Source organism: Chiloscyllium plagiosum, chromosome 9 (genome assembly GCF_004010195.1).
Source record: "Chiloscyllium plagiosum isolate BGI_BamShark_2017 chromosome 9, ASM401019v2, whole genome shotgun sequence".
NCBI classification, from domain to species: Eukaryota; Metazoa; Chordata; class Chondrichthyes; order Orectolobiformes; family Hemiscylliidae; genus Chiloscyllium; species Chiloscyllium plagiosum.
In genome coordinates this window covers 42,922,953-42,946,196 of record NC_057718.1, presented here as the reverse complement: position 1 = coordinate 42,946,196, position 23,244 = coordinate 42,922,953, and the positions used below count along the sequence as shown (strand labels likewise).

At 38.0% G+C, this 23,244-nt stretch overlaps 1 long non-coding RNA gene across 1 annotated transcript in view; it reads right to left on the bottom strand.

The window, feature by feature from the left end:
- LOC122553219 overlaps positions 1-18,174 on the bottom strand; it is a 41,709-nt gene extending 23,535 nt beyond the window's left edge. The window contains exon 1 of the long non-coding RNA XR_006312637.1: positions 17,759-18,174. This is a non-coding gene — a long non-coding RNA (uncharacterized LOC122553219). The remainder of the gene's footprint in view (positions 1-17,758) is intronic.
- Between the last annotated feature and the right edge of the window lie 5,070 nt (positions 18,175-23,244).

Here is a 23,244-nt window from a genome sequence, read left to right as displayed (position 1 = left end):
TTATTTATGCCAACCAGTAAAAATAGAATTAAATGATACTTTTTGTGCTGTATATTTTGAAGTGCTCTAACAGTAGACCACTGATTTATACAAAGGCTCTGAGTAACATCTGTGTGACTTATATGCTGTGCTTAAGATTGTGTGACATACACTCAGCTAACATTTAGATGTCAGGTTTTAAGCAGCACTGTGTTGTCCTCCAAATATTGAATTCTATTTGATACACATTGTTCCCTTGAGGAAAGGAGAGTTAATAATTTTCAAGTGTAGTAATTAAGTAATAATAGACAAGCAGGAATGTAATAGGTTATAAGTGAAAATAGCTTCATTGACTCAAGCTACCAATTCTCAATCACAACTGTTGCATCCTGTTACTACATGTCTATCATTATTATGTAGTACACATTTGTAAAGCTAAACTAAAATCTAATACAGCAGAATATGTCTTGTTTAGTTAAGATTGACATTCTGGTGTGTGACAATAATGTAAAGTTCAGGTGTAATTTAATAATGGCAGTAATATCGTTCTTTCTTTCCTAAATGTTTGCTTGTACCAAAACTAGTTGCTTTTCTGGAATTATCATAAATCAAGGAACGCACAATAAACAAAATAAGCCCTTTACATTCAAAGCAAGTTGCATCTTATATAAAGCTTTGTGTTTTCTGTAGTCTGTAATACAACATTTCAAACTGGTGGGACTACCTTCCGGTTTGTGATTTAACTAAATGCATCAGTTTAGTTGCATCCTTTTAACATATAGAGACAGTCTCTATTTTTATTCAATTAGACCTTATATGTGTTTTTTTGTCTCCTGTGATATATTTTCAATACTTATGTAAGTGTTATTAGCCCAGACTTAACTTTCTCATTCATATGGAACATGATGGCATGCCACTTCCTATCTTTGAATCTGATGTAGAGTCACTGAATATCATCATAAGGTAAACTCAGTCATACTGTTTACCCTTCGATCAAAAATTAGAGGAAAGAAATTAGGTCAAGATTTAAATGAAGTGTGATTAAATTAATCATCAGCGGACATCCGGCATTAGTGTGGCACAGTACTGATGTTATGCTGACTAAAGAACCAAAACTAAGTTGAGTTTTTCAGTCAGTCATGCAGCCCTTAAACCCATGCCATTGTATTTTAGGTGTATTCCCAAATGTCCATTACTGCCATCCGATTACACCTTTTTCTGCTTCAGTTGCACACAGAGATTCCTGGATTGAAATATACAGGCATTTCTTCCCTTTGTTGGCTAGAGTTGTCAAATTCTTTAGTGTTGACTTTGTGAAGCAAGGTAGTGAAAAATAGCTGTGAACATTATTTGTACAGAAAGGATTTGGAGGCAACATTTCACTGATGTATATAAAACTCTTACTGGCTGATGTTGTCCCATGACTACGTTCTTACAATTTAATGGTAACAGCATCTGAGAGTAAACGGAAGAAAGGTTAATTTTTTATAGATTCTGTTTAAATTGTCGAGATAATAAAATTTATTACCTTCTGTGCAAACAACTGAGTTGAAAACTAAAACTCATTTGAGCCAATCTTTTATGTTTTTATTTAAGTTGTTGGAATGACTCACCAGTAGCTTAAGTAAAATACAAAGGACAGTTGGTGTTGTTACAGTGCTTTGGGAGTGGGGATGGAGAGGGAAGAGAAATAAAGGTGAAGGAATATCTTTATTTGATCGGATTAGCTGTAGATCAGAGTTTACACCGTCACCTCTGATTCAGAAGATTGTTGATTTTACAGCTATTTCACAGACTTGAACACACCATCCTCCTGTTTGACATTCCAGTAAAACACTGAAAGGGTGTTACATTTTTAGGGTGCTATATTTCATTGAACTGTCTGTGCTCATGGGATGATGTAAAAGATTCCTGAACATTACTTTTGAGGAAGTTCAGAGGAATTTCCCCTAGTATCAAGGCCACTATTTACCACCAAAACATGATCTGATGTTCTTCATCATTATTTGCAGGACCTTGCTCTGCTATATTTCCTATATGGTGACTATATTTGCTTATGTCTCATTTGACTCAAAAGCAAAGTTATGAAAAGTGCTATATAAATGCAAGTCCTTCACATTACCGATAAAGGAATAACTGTGCTCTTCATTGATAAATTAATTTGAACTTAACTGGCTCAAAGATAGAAGACAGTGGGTGGTGGTGGAGGGTTGTTTTTCAGACTGGAGGCCTGTGACCAGTGGAATGCCACACGGATCGGTGCTGGGCCCTCTACTTTTCATCATTTGTATAAATGATTTAGATGTGGGCATAAGAGGTACAGTTAGTAAGTTTGTTGATGACACCAAAATTGGAGGTGTAGTAGATAGCAAAGAAGGTTACCTCAGATTACAACGGGATCTTGATCAGAAGGCCAATGGGCTGAGAAGTGGCAGATGGAGTTTAATTCAGATAAATGTGAGGTGCTGCATTTTGGGAAAGCAAATCTTAGCAGGACTTATACACTTAATGGTAAGATCCTAGGCAGTGTTGCTGAACAAAGAGACCCTTGAATGCAGGTTCATAGCTCCTTGAAAGTGGAGTCGCAGGTTGATAGGATAGTGAAGAAGGCGTTTGGTATGCTTTCTTTTATTGATCAGAGTATTGAGTACAGGAGTTGAGAGGTCATGTTGCGGCTGTACAGGACATTGATTAGGCCACAGTTGGAATATTGCGTGCAATTCTGGTCTCCTTCCTATCAGAAAGATGTTGTAAAACTTGAAAGGATTCAGAAGTGATTTACAAGGATGTTGCCAGAGTTAGAGGATTTGAACTATAGGGAGAGGCTGAACAGGTGAGGCCTGTTTTCCCTGGATCGTCAGAGGCTGAGGGGTGACCTTATAGAGGTTTATAAAATCATGAGGGGCAAGGATAGGATAAATAGGCAAAGTCTTTTCCCTGGAGTGGTGGAGTCCAGAACTAGAGGGCATAGGTTTAGAGTGAGGGGGGGAAGATATAAAAGAGACCTAAGGGGCAACGTTTTCACTCAGAGGGTGGTACGCGTATGGAATGAGCTGCCAGTGGAAGTGGTGGAGGATAGTACAATTGCAACATTTAAAAGGCATCTGAATGAGTATATGAATAGGAAGGGTTTGAATGGATATGGGCCAGGTGCTGGCAGGTGGGACTAGATTGGGTTGGGATGTCTGGTTGACGTGGACCGGTTGGACGAAAGGATCTGTTTCCATGCTGTACATCTCTATAACTCAATGACTCTATGAGAAATGCTAATTAGCTACAATTGAACTAAGTGCTTTGTAGTTATCATCCATTAATAGCACATTGATTCTCAAAGTGAGTTTTATTATTAATGATGAGATGGGATCATAAGTATATTGGAACAGGAGATCGCCATTCTGTTTTGTCATTCAGTTGGACCATGTCTGATCTATAGCTTAATTCTATTAATTCTACTTAAGTTTGTAGACCTCAATGCCCTAGCCTAAGAAAATCTATCAATTACGATTTTTGAAAGTACAATTATCCTGATGTGAACAGCCTTTTGAGAAAGGTCTAAATTTCCTATACCCTAAACAAAAACAGCAGACCTTAACAATATTCTTACTTATGGTGATGAAATGGAATTTGCTTTCTTTCACTGAAAGCAAAGTTCAACACAGATTCTTGACTGTAAATTCATCCAACTATGGTCCAGATGAAATACCAAGAGAAAATTCAGATCGGGAGGATCGTAAACACATAATTTCCCAACTTGATGTAATTTTTCTCTCTGGACCATTTTTGGGCATTAAGTTATATCTCAATGTCATTGACAAAAATCTCTTTTTAGGGATATAAAGCAAGAAGCAGTTAGGCGTTCATATTGAAAGAAAATTCCTCGAGAACTACTTCTTTGCAATGCAAATAATGTTCATATGTATAATCAGTGATAATTTTAGAATACTGAGTTGTGCCTGTGAAATAATACAATTTGTGCATCAAAGAATGAGAAACCTGAGCAAGTATTTGTTATTGTTTTCAAACCACCCATCCATTCTTGCAAAGAGCTCTCCCCATCCTGGATATGTAATCCATCATAGAGAAGAGAAAATTCTCTTAAAATCAGTCTGTTTGTAACCTGTTTATTTTCTTTTCCACTAAAACTAACTTCTAAAAGTGGGGAATAATCAGGAAAGTAAATCATATCACAATCCAACTTCTACTTAATTTACGTGGGTGGGCTGGTGGAAAATAGGTTAAGTAAGCAAATGACAAAATACAACTGTAATCTCACCAACACATCAGATATAGGAATCGCACAACTTAACTGGATTACCTGTTAAATGCATATCTCCATTAAAAAATGCGCTGTATAAATGTTTCAAAAATTTGGCTTTCCACCTGTAAAGCAGAGCCTAGAATATCCTTTGGTGAACAAGTAGACTCCCGCCTTATTTCTGAGGAATTTCCAGTCAACCCTCTTAAAGGATAGAATTTCTGCTGTGTCCCTTCTGAGACTGAAGAATAAGGAATTGATCCTAGTACCAGGACATCCATATGCCATCTCAATCACTATCCAATACTCAGCCTGAAATCAGCTGTCTGAGAAGAGCTACCTCAAATTAGGTACAAATGAGTCTGCAGGAATGATCATTATCCCAGAAATCTTTGACGTATTTATAAATCAACTTTCTTTCGATGGAGGCCAGGAAAATGGTCAGTTGGGTCTGGGGAACATTAAGTAACCTCTCTCTTTGGAGGCAGTCACCAGATATCTCAATTGCAAGAAGAGGCAAAGCTCAGATATGTGCCTATAGAATATAAACGCTTTCCTGCAGGATCTGCTTATTCTGATGGGGTCAGCACATAAGTATACTGGCAAGCAGGAGTCCATGATTGCGGCCCACTGAATTTCTGGACCCCTATCTTACAATAAAAAGCAGCATTTACTAATAATTGACATTTTATTATTCTCTTTCTGTCACTGCAATAAATCAGGGGAATAATTATGTAAAATAAAGTGGAAAGTATTTTACTTCTTAAGTTATAGATTCTGGAATTATTGAAGCATTTTATTTAAATAGCAGTGCAAAATTGGTTTGAGATAATAAAAAAACTATGAAGGCCTCAGGCAACATTCCTCTTACACAAAAGCACATGACTAGACATAGCTGGTGTAATATTAACAAGAACAGTGAATTCAAGAAAGCACATGTCCCAGTCATGAATATTCATGCCACCCTCTAGCTTTAATGACATATAAAGAATAGTCATGATGCTAAAGCTGCAATATATTACATTTACAGTTTCTAATGATCTACAATTTACATATATCAGTATAATAAATTTTCAGGAGCTTTCGAGTGAGCTGAAGTTATAGCAAGATGTTGGGTAAAGAGAGAACTCTTTTCAAAAGCCAGATAATTCCGCATACCTTCAGCTACGTCTTGCTGCGCTGGATGTCTTAATTGTTAATAATCAGTGGGGATTACTGTGGACGTGAGCCAGAAATTGGCACTGGCTTAGACTAGATCAGTTTGGACTAACATACTGAAATCAAACTTTTGATTGAAAATTTGAGTAATTAACAGGGAAATTTGTGAGACACTAATATATTTTTTGTTTTCTTTCACAGTATATAATGTTGCTGTTGAAATGCATGATCAAACGTCAATTCCAACACTGAGAATTGGCAATTTGAAAATTGTGCATCAAAGGACAGAAAATAGTAGTTTTGCTCAATGCGACAGTGCAATACATTCAGGGAACAAAGTGAAGGTTATGTATGATAAAAATCATACCCTCCTTTGTCTTCTTATTAGCAGCCTCTCAGGACTGAGGATTGACTTACTGCCACACCAGTTTGATGAGTTCAGAGTGGCTTATATACAACAATCTGCATGTTCTGTAGTATATGGGGGAGATGGTTTTTGAAGGATTAGGCAGATGAGCTATTTGGAGGGTTATGTGCTCTCCACAAGTCTTTGACATCACTTCCGCATGATCGAAATGAAATTTATTAACATTTTTAGTACCTTCCCAAATAAACCTTCTCTATTCTGATTGGTTCCAAACTGATGAATTGGAGGGATGTTTGATTTTTCTGGAGATGGTTTGGGGTCTTCCTGAAGCAATTCTGCTGTCGTCCTTTGAGTTTGCTGCTTTGACAGACTTCCAGCAATTTCTGTTTGTGTTCCAAAAAGAACGGTTGCTTCAGTAGTTTGATATCAGATATATGATGCACCATATTTCTAATCGCTAGGTGATGTTACCAGTCACTCTAAACTGACTCCGCTGGTTGGGGGAGATGTAACTTGCAGAAGAATATCTGAGAATAGCAGTCATTGGGAAAAAGTAGAGTGCCGCAGAATCAGAGTGGACCCAAGGCAAAACAGTTTGCAAGCTATGGAAACTTCTGAAGGGAACATTGAATTATGCAGATATGCTGTGATTTGTAAGTGTGAAATCATTCAACTTGAACATAAGTAAGCTTAGTCATGGCGTTGTCTAAATGGTGAGAAGCTCATAACTTTGTTAGAAACAAGGAGATTAACAGGCTTACGGACACTAAAAGCTCATGGACAGTGACATAAAATAATTTACACAGCTAAGGGAAAATATGGCCTGTATCTCAAGAGGGCTAGAACACCAATGTTTGAAAGTTTTATGTTGCAGTTCCACAAAGCCTTGGTCAGACTCCGTCCTGGTGGCACAGTGGCTCAGTGGTTAGCACCGTTGTCTCACAGCACCAGGGACCTGGGTTTGATTCTCAGCTTGGGTGACTGTCTGCGCATTCTCTCTGTGCCTGCGTGAGTTTCCTCTGAGTGCTCCGGTTTCTTCCCACAATCCAAAGGTGTGCAGGTTAGGTGAATTGGCTATGCAAAATTGCCCATAGTATTAGGTGCATTAGTCAGGGGTAAATATAGGCCTTATCTTTGAATGGTCAGTGTGGACTTATTCAGCCAAAGGGCTTGTTTCGATACCGTAGGTAATTTAATCTAATATACAGTATTCAGTTCTGGAGACCATTAATCAGGAAAGCTAAATTGGAGGGAGTTAAAGTGCAGATTCACTAAAATGGTATGGAGGTAGATTCACTAGAATGGTATAGAAGGGAAGAATGCAAGGACTAGGCTTGTATATAAGCTATTATTTCTGTTGCATATAGGAGATTGAGAGGTGTTTATCTGACCTGTCTCAAATGTTTTCTTTAATTGACAGGATAGAGATTGGAGAATCCAGAAGAAATGGTTCGGCCATTCAGTGGTGATGTCAGCTCATTCCATCAAACAGATGATAGTGGAAAACTGGAATTCTTTCAACCAAAGTGTTGCTCAGTTGAACACTTTCAAAGTAAGGTTGTTAGATTACTTTTGTTATGAAATCTAGTCAAGATTATAGAGCCAAAGTGGATCAACACCTAGTGTAGAAATGGAGATCTACCAAGATCCAACTGTAGAGTGGAACAGGCTTATGGAGCTGCATGTCCCACACCAAGTCAGGGGTTCCAAAAAGAGTAGAAAGAATATTCAAGGAGGGTAGGAGATGCTAATCAGCAAATCATTATAGGCATAAAAGCAAAATTCTGTGGATGCTGGATATCTGAAGCAAACACAGAGAATTTTGGAGAAACTCAGCAGGTCTGGCACTTCTGTGGACAGTGAAGCAGAATTAATGTTTCAATTCTGTCATGACTTTTCTTCAGAGGACAGAATATGAAGCAGACTAGTCAAAGTCACAAAGTCAATACACATAAGAAAGTCATTTTTCCCAATTTAATTAATATCGATAGAAGATGGAATCTTGGAGAGATGATGGGGGTCTCAGCCGCTGCCAGCTCCATATCACCTTTTTGGGGAGGCTGCCACATTTTGTGTGGCAGTGTCAGGGCAGTGGCAATCATTGTCCCTGGGATAAAATATCCTGAGTGTGAGCAAGTCCCACCTGCCATGAGACGTTGACTAGTCAGAGATCAGAAGCTATTATTTACTCAGCAATGTCACTAGGAAGATAGTGACTGCTGCTGATTGTGCACTCAACTGAGGTTTTAGATGGAGGAGAGTCCTAACCAGAAAATGATAGTAGCAAGGGGTTGGGGGTAATGAGGAATAGGGCTGGCAACAAAAACAAAAGTGGCGACACAAACACACACAAACACTCACACACAGACACACACACACATGCTCACACACACACACGCTCACACACACACGCACACACACACACAAAATGGTAGGTCCCTCAAGTAGGTCCCTCTTTGAAGCCAGCAAATACACAGAGCAGGATTTGTTTGTCTCACTCCTCACATTGCAAGTGGGTTTATTCTACAGATGCAGGGTGAGCCTTTATATGAGGATGAATTAGACCTAATCTGGGTGGAGAGGGAAAATGGCAGAGTCCCAACTTCCTGCCTGAATGACCAATTGCCCGCCCAACAAACTCACCACAAGGCATGGCTGATGATTCCACCCAGATACACCGCAATTCCCCATTTCGGGATATCAATACAACCCAGGCGAGATTACCTACTGATGTATGATTAATAACGGCAGATCAGAAATTTGCCAGATCAGCATTACAATTAAAAAATTATTATCAATTGCAGATGTACGAATGGTTTCCACTGTTCAATATAATCAATCTATATCCAAAGACTGGAAAAATATGTATTCAATCCTTCTTGGGAAAATTTTTAGCTGCTCATTATCTGAAAGATGTACAACATGACAGAGGAAAATCTGATGGGACACGTATTTATTAATTTTCTGATTCAATTTTCAGGCATTCCTTTAGGGGACCTAACAGTTCTATCCAAAACAGGCCAGAGGTATTTAAATCTGTCTATGGGTACCTATAGTCCTTTCAAAATTACAACATTAAGATATAAATGGATGGAGCATTCATCTTAATTATTCACTCCAGAATATTGAGCAGCCTAATTAGCAGTCATAAAAGTGCTGGGGAGGTTGCTTAGGACAAGCAAGATTTTAGTTATTTTGGTCATTCCACCCAAGATTCAATTGGCCCTAGCATGTGAAAATTGGTGAAAGTAGTGAGCAATAGTGCAGAGCTCCTGATTGATGTCTGAAGATCACCAGGAGTACTTAAATGAGATCCAGATTTGAACATGATTTGGGCCTTCTGACTTTGGACCTGGGTGAGCTGAGTAGGTGTTGATTTTTCACTTCTCTTCTGTCAAAATTAAAAATCACACAACAGTATCTCACATGTACACAAGACAAAAATGTAAAGCTAGTTTATACGATAGAGAAACAACTGAAAACAGAAAATATGGATAAACATTTTGGGTACTGTCTTTCACATTGCAAACTCTAAGCAATTTATAGACAGGTTTGACATACACACTGAGCTAAGTATGATTTGTTCCACCTAATTAGAGGCTAGTTCATCGTGAACATCAATCTTTGTCTTTTCAGATGTTGCTGTATAATTCCAGATTTCCAGCGATTCCGGTTCTTTTGCCATTTGCTTGAACAAATGCATTACCTTGACATTTACAAGATAAATATTTATTTTTTAAAAACTTACACTAAAATGATTAAAACAATGACACTAATTGGTAAAGAAAATGTAGGTTTTAAGAAAGTTTAAAAAGTACTAATTTTTATTTGCAGGATATATTCATGAAACTTTCTGATATACAAAGTAGTTTTTTCACTAATTCTAACAAATTTCTAAAAAAGAGATTATTGTTGGTTTCTCCCCTTCAAATTAGCACCTATTTCTAACAAACCTAATGACTTTAGTCTTTGTGGAACACGTGTGGCTAATTCACAAAGTTTAAATGGACATTTTTTTTTGCCTTGGTGAAGTACTGTGGAAAAAAAGCTCTGCATTATTGAATGGAATTGTACAACGTACAGAACTATTTTACTTTCTCATCACATAGTTTTTCTTCTGCTTGTGACACTATTGAACAGTCTGCTGAAAACAAACATTGTTAAGTGGAAAGAAGAGCAGGGCTAGTCTAATTCCCCATTGCAACATTTTCAAATGACGAACGCTTGGTAAATGGATTTAGCTTTGAAAGAAAGTCGCACAGAAATTTGATGTGGCCCTGTGACCCTGAGTAAGCACATGTATCTTCAGCTGTCACATAACACACTACTGCTTGCTTACTTTTTCAGCAAAGACTATTGATTTTGCTCATTGGCTGCAGGCTAGTCCATAAAGAACAAATTACAAAGTCAGAGGTCTATTGCTACTGATAGCTTGCATGATAACAGGGGACCCATTTCCCCATTCCTTCTTACAGTACTTCAACTCATTTATACTCATGGTGGAGGAAAGAAAAATAACATAATAGCATAGCCAATGGAACTAAGTTCACCACATTAGCAAAAAGAAGAGTTTTACATTAGGGAGTTGGAAACATTTAATTAGCAATTGTTTCAGTAATGTAGAATCTTGGAGGAAAGGTTCTGCTGGCTATAACACCAAAAGCTCTGAATCCCTGGATTAGATCCCAATCTTAACTGACATTTCCATTTAGGATTGCCCCAGAAGGTGTGTTTGTTAATCTTAAACTAGGTTGCCTGAGAAAAAGAAGGAGGAACTGTCTGAGTGTGCTCAAGCATTCCTTTTGGCAGAATATAGATGTTTATCTTCTTTTACCATCTCACAATTTAATTGTAACCACTACAGAATTCCTGGAAGATTGAAGCATAAACTTCTCTCTGATGAAGAAAGTGTTTATGATCAGCCCACAGGAGATACACTTCCTGCAAAAGCTGTCAGTTTTTCATACTCATTGCACGGTACTCCACCTAGCACCCTGGCTGAATACAAGAATACTTCCCAGCAGTAGGAAGTGATTTTGATTGACAAGGATCCCTGTGGCTCAAATCTATGATGATTTGGTTGACAGCTGAGGCTTTATTGTTCAGACTTCCCAAATAATGTTTGAATATGCTGACCCATTTGCCTACCAATGAAAACACATCAATTTACCTGTCTCCAATATTGAGGTACTGTAAGACTGCAAAGAAGATTGGTTGTGTTTTAGTACCTATTAATATGCTGAATTCAGTGATTGTAAATGAGAAGTGCTATTTAGCAGTATGCACATTTCATAGTGATTCACCACCATTACATACCTGAACTAGACTGATGGACAATTATATAGAATAGAAAACAAAATAAGTCTGAATATTCATAATAAGAATTTCTGACTTTTAATCTGTAAGTGTAACAAAACTAGACTGAATCTTGCCCTACCTTGGTTTGGTTTTTGGGGAGTCTTATGAAGAGTTTCTCTCTATGAGACCTGATGACTTTTCTCATGCAATCTTCCACTACTCACCACATTAGTTATCCACCTGGACTCCATGGTTTTCGGCTAATTGAATCTGCTGTCATGGAGGCAGAATTAATATCTGGATAATAAGGATACCAATGTCAAGCTCCTACTTATTGACTACATATTACCTTCATCACCATCATTCCAAATAAACTGGTCTCTAAACTCCGAGACCTAGGTCTTGGCTCCTCTCTCTGTAACTGGATCTTTGACTTTCTGACCCATAGACCACAATCAGCAAGAATAGGCAACAACACCTCCTCCACAAGAATCCTCAACACTGATGCCCCGCAACAGTGTATACTCAGCCCCCTATTACAGTCCTTACACACTCATGACTGTGTGGCCAAATTCTATCCCAACTCCATTTACAACCTTGCTGACAATACCACAGTCATAGGTTGGATCTCAAACAGCAACAAGACAGAATACAGGAAAGAGACTGAGTACTTAGTGGCATGGTAAAAAGACAACAACCTCCCCATCAATGTCACCAAAACCAAGAATTGGTCATTGACTTCAGGAAGCGGAGTGGAGGGCAGACCCCTGTCTGCATCAATAATGCTGGGGTAGAGGTGGTTGAGAGCATCACGTTCCTGGGAGTTATGGCCATCAACAATCTGTCCTGGTGTAGTCATGTCAACATGACAGTGAAGAAAGAACAATAATGTCTCTACTTCCTCAGGAGACTAAGGAAATTTGGCATGTTACAGAGAGAGGAGCCAAGACCTAGGCCTCGGAGTTTAGAGATGAGTTTTTTTGGAATGATGGTGATGAAGGTAATATGTAGTCAATAAGTAGGAGCTTGACATTGGTATCCTTATTATCCAGATATTAATTCTGCCTCCATGACAGCAGATTCAATTAGCCGAAAACCATGGAGTCCAGGTGGATAACTAATGTGGTGAGTAGTGGAAGATTGCATGAGAAAAGTCATCAGGTCTCATAGAGAGAAACTCTTCATAAGACTCCCCAAAAACCAAACCAAGGTAGGGCAAGATTCAGTCTAGTTTTGTTACACTTACAGATTAAAAGTCAGAAATTCTTATTATGAATATTCAGACTTCTTTTGTTTTCTATTCTATATAATTGTCCATCAGTCTAGTTCAGGTATGTAATGGTAGTGAATCACTATGAAATATGCATACTTCTTAACAATTTTTATAAATGTACCATAGACAGTACACTGTCTGGATGCATCTCAAGGTGGTTTGGCAATTGCTCTTCCCAAGACCAACAGAGAATCATGAACACAGCCCGGTCCATCACAATAACCAGCCTTCCATCCACTGAATCTATCTATACTTCCTGCTGCCTTGGGATAGCAACCAACATCATCAAAGATCCTTCCTATCCCTGTTATACTCTCTTCTGTCGGGCAGAAGATATAAAAGTTTGAATACACATACAACCAGATTCAAGAACAGCTTCTTCCCCATTGTTATCAGACATTTGAACAAATCTCTCAAATGTTAATTCTGATTTCCCTGTCTGCACCTTCTCTTCAGAATAATACTGTATTCTGCACTCTGTTCTACTACCCTGATGCACTGTATACCTTAGGCAAAAGTGAGGACTGCAGATGCTGGAAACCAGAGTTTAGATCAGAGTGGTGCTGGAAAAGCACAGCAGATCAGACAGCGTCCGAGGAGCAGGAAAATCGATGTTTTGGGTAAAAGCCCTTCCTGATGAACGGCTTTGGCTCGAAACGTCGATTTTTCTGCTCCTCGGATGCTGCCTGACCTACTGTGCTTTTCTAGCATCACTCTGATATAAGCACTGTATACCCTGTTTAGCATGCAAAACAACACTTTTCACTGTATCTCAGTACAAGTGACAACAATAAGTCAATAAAAAACCAACAACATTGATGCCACAAGCACCATATTTAACCCTCAGCTGTGCTCAGCTCAAATGCTGCAAGCCTGGAACTGCCAATCAAAATCTGCTACTTGGCCCCTATTCTCAAGGAAATTACTAAGAAAGGGAAGTTGGCATCCGCACATGGAGGAAGGGGTTTGGCGAGAGGAGGGCTGCCTTTTTTCTTCCAAATGACAAGGGAAGAAAGGACACCAGATGCTACCAGCCTGAAAAGAAGTAAGCATGTGAGTCAGCGCAGTGTCCTCATTGAGAAAAAAATACATCCAGCAATGTAGAAAGAAGATCAATTATCTCCTTCTATCAACAAGGGCAAGTGTCCACTATTGTTTCTCTGTTATTTTACTTCCACTCTAACTCTGCTATTGCAAATACCTCCCAACAAAGCTAATGGTCTCCCACTCTCATTACTGCATGCAGCACCTTCACTCAATGACTCTTACCTGCCTCATGGATGTACAAAGAATGTTTACTATTGTGAGAGAGTCAGGAACTAGGGCTTTTGGTTCAAAAATAAAGTGTTACCCATTAAAGAGAGAGATGGGGGAGAAACATTTCTCAAATGGTTGTGATTTTTTGGAGTTCCTTTCTCAAAAGATAGCGAATGCAGAATCTTGGAGTATTTTTTAAGGCAGAGGTAGGTTCTTGATTACCAAGGGGATGAAAGTTTATCATGGGTATGCAAGAACATAAAATTGTGGTTAACATCAGACCAGCCATAATTGTTTGAATGGCAGAGCAGGTTTGAAGGCTCCAGTGGCTTACTGTTGTTAATTCTTCATATATTCATATCCCCTAAGCTTTCCTGCCCTCTGCTCTGCCTACTCACACAGTCAGGACACCTCATCATCTTTCACACTCCTGCAATGTCACTGACAGCTTTAGTCTCACAATTCCTCCTTTTGCCAGGGTGGTGTTGATTTGCAAAAGTCCGCCATCCCTGAGTATCCCACATTACATCAAATTGGACCTTTATGTTTGAAACTGTACCTTCACAGTCATTTTCACCTCTCTGACTCAGTGTCCCAGCTCCAAACCTCACACTTGGGTTCCCACTCTCTTCCCACAGTCAGGTCTGGTTCCTGATAACTCCCCTTGAAGTCTACTGCTTAAATTCACAGACTGTGGCCTATGAACACCTCTCCCCCACTCCCAATCCAAACAGGCTGATTGGCAAGGACATCCTAGACTGAGGACAGCCGAGACTCCCTGACTGATGTCTCTACAGCACTCTGACTGATGGACCTGTAATCTCCGAGCTGGTTGGATTTGGCCAGTCGGACTGGCCTAATCCTTACATTGGAAGGATGCAGGTGTCTGGACCCTGATCACACCAAGTGCACTACTGACAATGGCCAACCTACTGGATTGGGAGTAACAGTAACCTCAGACTGAACATAGTCAATCCCTGACTGGACAGAGGACTACTCCCCTGTGCAAAGCGAGTGAGCGCTAAAGTGGTGGTGAACTTGAAATTGTAATTTTGACATGTTGAACTGCATTAAAAATTTGTCCAAGTTGTGCCATGATGGTGTGGTGAAGCCAATATTTTGCCGCTGTTGACTTCCATGGATGTAGGATGCAGGGAGCGATTGCCATTGGAGTGTGCTCTGAAATGTTGCAGAATGATGGACAATCTAGAGAACATACTAGTGAGGTGATTACCCACCAGGTAATCACTCAGACTTGTAAGTCAGGAATTGATGCACTCTAGATTCTTAGCAGTACCTGGCAGAATTGTGAACTGCATAGAAATTAACTCAGATTAGCTATGAAGGAAACCTCAAAACATGCAAATAGGGTCTTCCCTGTGTAATGGTGAAATTTGCATTGATCTGTTAAAACCTTAAGGAGAAATTAAGACCTTTTTCTTGATGTTGATTCTTGATGCAATTCATCGTTTTTTTCCTGCTCATTACTTTCTCCCATGTCTCTATCCATTACTCCACTGATCAAGAGCTGGGAAGATTCTGCCAACCATTTCAAGTCTCAGAATGTCTAGTTGGAGGTTTAACTATTGTATTTGATATCTAGGTTAAGCATGATGGTTGTGATTGAGTATTTAAAAGTTTAAGCTGATTCACATGATTCCAAGTCAGTGAATTGCAGCATATTGATCAGGGAGTTAGTGTATAACTGTATTACAACAGTATGTGTTTCAGAACTGAAACATTTGGACCTTAGAAGCAAATTTTAAAAGGATTCTCAATGTCAACAATGTTTGTTCATCTGTTAGTAGAGTTTGGACTGCTTTCCTCTTGCTGATTTACTTTATGTTATTTAAGTTTTAGTATCCATAATTAACTACTCTCGGTAATGGACGCACCACTGTCTTTTTGGATAACATGGCTAGTGATAGTGTTTGAAAGCTAAAATATGAAAAAGGAAAGTGTCCTTGTTCAAAAGTTTGAAAACAATGTCATTCAGCTCAAATGCTGCTAAAAGATTCAAAATAGATTTCTTCCCACCCTTGAAAATAATTGTCAGCAGGTTCATAAATTCAAGCATTTTTGTACAGAAGCAGTCAGATTAAGTATTAAAATCACACCATTTAGCAAAATCAGAAGTTGTTGAATCATTTGGATTGTACAAAAATGGATTTTAAAAATCGTGTATAGTGGAATTGCCAGGAAACAGAAAATGATAGAAACAGGAAAAGTAAGTTTTATATCCGAGTCCTGGAAAATAATACATTATTTATACCATGTTTTAATAAAATGAAAATATACTTTATAATGATATATTTTTTCTTTTGCAGCTTCTCTCAACTTCAATCAGTGTAACACTTTGTTCAGGTTTTGTTTTAATCCTTTGCAAGCTGTTCAAAATAACTCTGGGAAAGTTTGGCTTTTCTTCTGCTTGTTTACATTATTGGAAACTGCAAATACATCACATTCATGACAGACACATTTCATAAGCATAATTCCATTGTAAGCTCAAGTTTTTTAAAAGGATTGTTGTAGAAAATAAGATTACACTCCATAGCAAACTATTTGAAATTGGAACCTAAATTGTGTCAACAGAATTGCCCTAACTCGGTGAAGGTATTTACCATAACATTTATATAAAAATTGAATAGATGCAAAATAGTTAGAAAGTCATTAATTAATGTTTATTCTTGTTTTATTAGAATGTTATAAAGCTCTACCAAGAAAAATTGAATTTTTGTTCTCTAACAAGATATGTCTCAATTTTAGTACCAAGTGTAGTCAATGAAATGACCATTAATTCACAAAATAAAATTAGTAATCAATATGTTCTCACTTTGGATACTGCACTGATACAATCTCCTTCTACACTTCATTTAAGGCTGTGCATAATATAACTGTGCAGAAACGATGGCAAGTTGAGATTATTAACTTGTATTATGATGCATGTATTGGCTATGACGCACAACAGGTTGGTAGATTGTCACTTGTTTATTTTGAAATACCTTTGTATGTTTGTCATGTTTTAAAATGTATCTGACAGAAGTTGATGCTCCAATGCAGACAACCAAGAGTGGTTGGACATAGGTTATTGGAATAAAATCAAATTGCAGATTCCAGATGCACCGCCCAATGGGATCGAGAGTGAAAATTAAGAACTTAGCCCCAAAAAAAGAGTGAACGACACTTGACTTTTTGCAGACATCCTCTCGTACATGTTTACGCACATGGAGAAGACAGATACATGAAAGAGATTTAACTAGAAGAGGTTGCTGACTGGATTAGATGAAAAAGGCTGGAAGGAGCCTTACGTGGAGCATAAATACCACAACAGACCAATCAGGCCAAATAGCCTATTAATCTGCACTATGTTTTGTGCAATACATAAATCAATGAGAATGGTAAATTTGAGCTCATCCAAAACTCTGTTACTTGTGTTCCATCTCTCACCAAGTCCCTTTCCCCTCTTATCTACATTTGGTGAGCTACGTTGACTCCTGTTCAAATAATGTCTCAGTTTTAAAAATCTGATCCATGTCTTTTTATTGCCTCTATGGCCACCCTATTGTTGTAATTTCTTTCATTCTAAAAATCCTCTCAGTTATCTAATTCTGAGCTCTGGATCCTTTCTAATTTTAATTCCTTCACCACTGGTAGCCAGTTTGCCAGCTATCCAAACCCACTGCTCTGGAATTCCCTCCCAAATGTCTCCATCTCTCTACTTCTCCTTCCATCTTTAAACCCTCCTTAAAATCTAATTTGCTGTCCAGGTTTTATTATATGCCCTAATATTGATCAAAGTGTCAAATTTTGCCTTATAATGTTCTAGTGAATCATCTCGATATGTTTTATTAGATTAGAGGTGCTATATAAATCCAAATTGTTGCTGTATGTTACCAAGTAGATCAGAATGGAAGTGCAGCAAAGTAACATATTAAAAGAATGGAACAATTTCCAAAACACTGTTTATAACATTCATTTATGAAGTGAAATATATTGTTTCAATTTTGAACAAAATAAAGTGAGTGTCAAAATAAGGACATATTTGACACAAAACTGTTAACATCAGTAGCTTTAAAAAGAAAAATCTTAACATTTGTAGTGCTGAAGCACTTTAACATTTATTTGAGACTGCAAAAGTAAGGTAGAAACCACATGAAAAATATCAACTTACCACCTATAGATGATAGTGAAGTATGAGGCACATTTCTATAGCAGCTGAAGTCTTCAGAATTTACATCACTAATTTTACTAAGCAGAGGAATCCAGAGAGTATTCATACTTATCCTAAAATAGTCATGGAAATGGGACTGTACTGGTGAAAGTACTTAGATGGATAAATAAAATGTCCTCATTATAGAAAATGGATGGTGTCTGGCCTGCCATATTTACAGAAGACTGTTTCCATGTTTGCAAAATGAGCAAACCCTCAGCTGTGTGGGGGATGTCAATGAAACTTCCACGCTTCAAGATCAAACCACTTCAGAAACTACTGGGCATGAAACGGCTGGAAAGAATTGGTCACCCTGCAGAGCTGGTGTAGCCGAGTCCAAGTTTTTTTTTCACATGGATCATGAGTTAAGAGATCCACTGTAAGAATGCTATGCAGCAGCTGTGGAGGGAATTTAATCAAATATGGCCAGAAGCGCGCATACACTGTGGCTCAGCTTGTGATGTCAAAGCATTTTCCAGCTACAGACTAGTTGTGGGCACAGATCATATGACCAAAGCCACTGCCAGACCTCATCACTTTTCATAGGGTCAGAAAGCTGGTGATGGTAATGCGCTTTATATTGATGACACATTGATAAATGTGATAAATACATGCATAGGCAAGTTATCCATCTGAAGAACACATATGAACTAAATTACACAGTCATAGCTGGCACAACTTTTTAATATTTTCTTTGAAAATGTCTGGGTGTTTGGGATCACAGTGCTTTGTAGCAGGAATAGGCATCATTAAATAACATTTTTGTTTGGTTGTAAAACTGTGCTGCAATGCTGGTTTGTTGAGAATCAGTGAAAGCACCCAAACAAAAGGAAACTCAAAGCAGGAACATGTGACAGGTGAGGATGCACTCCAGTGTTCACTCCTATATAAACAAAGATTATTATCTTCTGAGTACTTCAGTGATCAATTTTACATCAGAATGATCAATTGAAATTTTGACCAGTCAGCAGTGATTTGTTATCAAGTCTGCAAGTAAATGTAGCTATTAACTGATACAGAGCCGTGATAATAGAAAGAATTTGTGCAGGTTTTACGTAGCTTTTACTAACAGAAAATGCTTCAAGTGCACAGCATGTTGGTTACCATCAGAAATAAAAATAAGCAGTTCATTCAGTTATAGCCATGAATCACTAGCTTATTTTTCTCTTTCTCATACTGATTGATATTTCATGAATTTCTTGAATTTTCTGCTTTTACTAACAATTTCAGTGTTTCTTTTGATAAATATCGATCATTCTTTCCATTTAGCTAACTCAAAACAATAAGCCAGCTTCATAGAGTGCATTTAATAATCATAGGCTTTAATATAGTTCTGTAATCAACACATGGTTACAATGAATAAGTTAAACATTGTTTACAAAAAGATTTATGATAGGCTTTTGGACATGGGAGCATTGATGTAAATTAAAATAAAATCAGCTTATTTTAATTTTATTGTTATCAGTGTCTCTTCAGTTTTGGAATCTTATGTATCATTGGGGGAGCCATGCAGAATTGGAACAGCAAATCATACTCCATTCTTCTGTCCAGAGATGTTTGACAACTGAGATGTTTGTTTTTGTCTATCTTTGCAGTCTTTAGTTATAGCAAAACTGTAAAACTCACAAAATTAAATAAAACGAAGCTACTCACATGGTTTTGGTTAGTTTATTTATTTTCCTTAATCCATCTCTAATTTCTTTCTCTAATTTGTTTTCTTGTCTGCTCTAACTTAGCTTCTCTGTCTTGCTCAGGAACTTGGAGAAAATGTTCGATTGTTCATCTCTGAGTGTCTGCATGGATTCAGTTCTTCAATCCTACCATTTCCTTCTCTTACTCTGAGGTACATTTATCATGCATTTATAATGCATGGGTGCATTTGGTTTTTTGTTTGAAAATTACACCCACATCTTTGTATTGAGACCCCACCTTCAACAGCATTTGTCTTGCATGTGTCTCTGTAGTGTCAAAGATGAAATTAGACATTAGTGGCTGTGTAAGTTCATTTCATGGCCTGTACAACATAGCAGGAAAATAGTGTATTCCTGAAAATCACTTAACAAAATGTACATTTTGTCTAAACACAGAAATTGATTATCCAGCTCTTCGGTGCATTTAATAGTAATCTAACTGCACTTTCTGACTCTGGAAATTGTACATACGTAGGAATTACTTTTTTTGATAATCAGTTGGCCCTTTAAAGGGAATAAGGGAGTTCGAAAACCTTTTGCTCTTACAATGAAGCCAATGACCAAGAACTCCACCACATTGCATACCATAAGTGTGCAATTTATATACATTTGCTTCATTGCCATAAACAGAAAGAATAACGATTGGCCAGAAAATTAAGCCAGAGCAGCCATTTTTTGTATCTGAATAATGGAGAAAGAAGGGGGATAGTTTCGCTATCAAATAGGCATTTATTTTATTTTCAATATTGTACAAGATTCCTTTTGGGTCTCATCAGTTCTGAAGAGCTTGACAAATAATCATACTGTAACAATGACCTGTAACTGAACCTGCTTTCATCTGTCTGACTGGTTGATTTTTAAAATAATCTAAACTTCTGAAAATAATAAGAAAGGTGAAGCTCAATTTAGAATCTCGATGCCATTCTAGCATGGAAGATATTTTCATATTTAGTGATTTGCAAAATTAATCCAGTTCTCTGCCAATGCCTGGAACTTTAATGAAAATTGATTGTCTTCAGAACTTTAAGGGCAGACCAGTAGCTAAAGTGTTGTGAAGAGGTTGACTTCTGGGTAGGTTATGGTGATCTGCCTCCTATTTATCAGCATTCAGTTAGATCAAGCAAGGCACAGTGTTTCAGATCAGGAGAGGGGAAGCGGACACTGAGCAATGCGGACTGCTTGAATTGCACTTGCTGCTGACCAGTCACAGCATGACATTGGTAGCAGCTGTAGATTTATGATCCATATAAAACCTTGGTTGGAAGAAGGTGTATAATGACAAGTTGCAGTAGTAGGCAAAAGAAAATGAGTCAGGAGATATTATTATTACTCATGTTGTTTTCTTGCCTCAATGAAACTTGCTCACCTCTTCACATCTGTGAGACACTGGTACCTGTGATTAAATGGCATGAGGGGTGCTTTTGTATTTGGAGTGAGGAATCAGGGCAGCTATTCTTCCTTCCTTTCTGATATACTTCAGCATTAATGTAGGGTGCAGTTCTAGAATAGGAGGAGCCTGGGACCCCATTCACTGCTTCTGTGATTACAATTGAGTTGCAACCCACAATTTTGGAGCTGCCGGATTAGAGCAAGAGTAACGTTCTGTCTGTTCCATTCTAGCAATTATCCTTGCTCTAATTTCGGTAGTTACACATTGCATCAATATGGCATTTTCCATTGTCTCCACCAGCCAAATGTAACATTTGTCTGAGTGAAGTTACAAATTTAATGTTAATTAACATCAGTGATTGTGCTGAGAGCTGGAGGGTTCTGGCAATTGCAAGCAAGCTGAAGTCTACTTGCTAGTTTTTAGAAAAGATATGATTGGGATGTAAGGATTCCACAAGAGAAAAGTGAGGGAGTTGGATGTGAAACAGTGTACTGAATAAGGTAAAGGAAAGGTCAGCATATACTAGAATCAGCAAAAAAACCAGCCTTAAGGCAGATTTGCCTTACATTAGTGTTGTTTTGGAATGCAATTTTACAGTAATAAAGGGAACTCAGATTTTGCCCAGCTTTGGAGAGATGGTTCCAGTGAAAATGAAACTTTAGAAACACTCCCACAATGATATTTAAAGATAAACAAAGACTATTGACGTCAGACAAAGTGACGCATTACTGCCTGTGTGTTTTGTAAACGAATGTGGTATTGTACAAATTCATCTTGAAAAAAAACAAAACGTTGGAGAGTTAATGTAGCGTGGAATGCTTGAATAAGGGTTTGCACTCATGATTCCCCACATGATAAGCTTCCTGAAGCCAGTTGTACCATGATGGGAAGCATTCAGAGGAATGCTGACATGACTTTACCTGATGGGGGGGGTGGAGGTGCGCAGTGAGAAGGGGAAGGGGAGCAACAATATGGAGAGATATTGCAGTTCAAACTTTTTGATTCTGGCAAGTCTGTGGGCAAAGGGCATGTTGTACCACTTTCTTAGCCCAGGACTCTGCTGACAAAAGGACGGGAAGGGAAGTAAATATGGAAGGAGCATTGGAATCCTGGGGCAAAAGGCTCTATTCTAAAGGGATGGCTTGCACCTCCACAAGACAGCAAACAAAAATCTGACAATCAGCATTGTTAAAAAGGGGGGATTGACACCAGCAAATAGAAATAGAAAAGAAGTATAATGTGTACACAATTAGAATATTAGGCAGTGCTGGAGAAGAGAGTGGATCGAGAGCAGACCAAATGGAAGTAGTAAGTTATTAGTTAGGGTTAGAGTATGGGAGAAAGTAATAAAGTCTAAATTAAGGTTCTTGTGCAGGTGAATGCATTGAGTTTGTTAAATAAGAATTCGGGTTGGAACAGGGTGCCGAGGCGATATCAGAGATCTGGATCAACAAAGAGCAGATCTGGATATGAAATGTTCCTGAATCCAAGATATTCAGGAAAGTTGTGACAGGAAAGAAGTGGGGAGGGGCTTGGCAGCAATGATTAAAGATAATATTGTGAAGTTGGAGAGAGAGGATGTCCTAACAGATAAGAACAGAATTTATTTGGTTATAGCTAAAGAACAAATAAGCTGCAAGGTTCAGTGTAGTCCAACTGCCACCAATCAATGGAGAAGATGTGGATGAACACATTTTCAAATAAATTATAGAGAGGGAAAAAAGATAGAATCGTTAAAATAGGGGTCTTTATCTGAATATAAACTAGGATAGTAGTGTAAAAGACAAAGAGGATCAACAGTTCATAGAGTGTGTTCAGGAAAAAATTCTACAGCAATATGTTTTTCATTCAATTAAAAAAAAACACTAACATACCTGGTTCTTGGGAATTAGGTGGGTCAAGTGGATCAAATATCAGTAGGAGAATATTTAGGAGACAGTGATCAGTATATCAGAATGTTTAACATGACGAGAGAAAAGAACAACCCAGAGTAAGAATAATTAATCCAGGGAATGCCAGTTTCCATGAAGTGAGAAGGAACTGGGCCCAGATCAATTGGTATCAAACGTTGGCAAGAAAATCAGTATCTGAGCAGAAAATCAGTATCAGAGATAGGTTGGGGATAGTCAGGTTTTATTATCACAGTAAGAAGACAGGATAAACAAATCCAGAAGTCTCCATATGAGAAATGAGATAGAGATGAAGGTAAAAAAAAGAAAATAATGTTCTTTTTATGAATGTCAGGCAGCCAATACAATTGCAAAATTGGCTGAATATAGAAGATTCAGAGTGGAGGTGAGAAAGCAAATAAGAGAAGCAAAAACAAAGTATGAAAAGAGAATTCAGAAATCTTCTGTAGGTATATA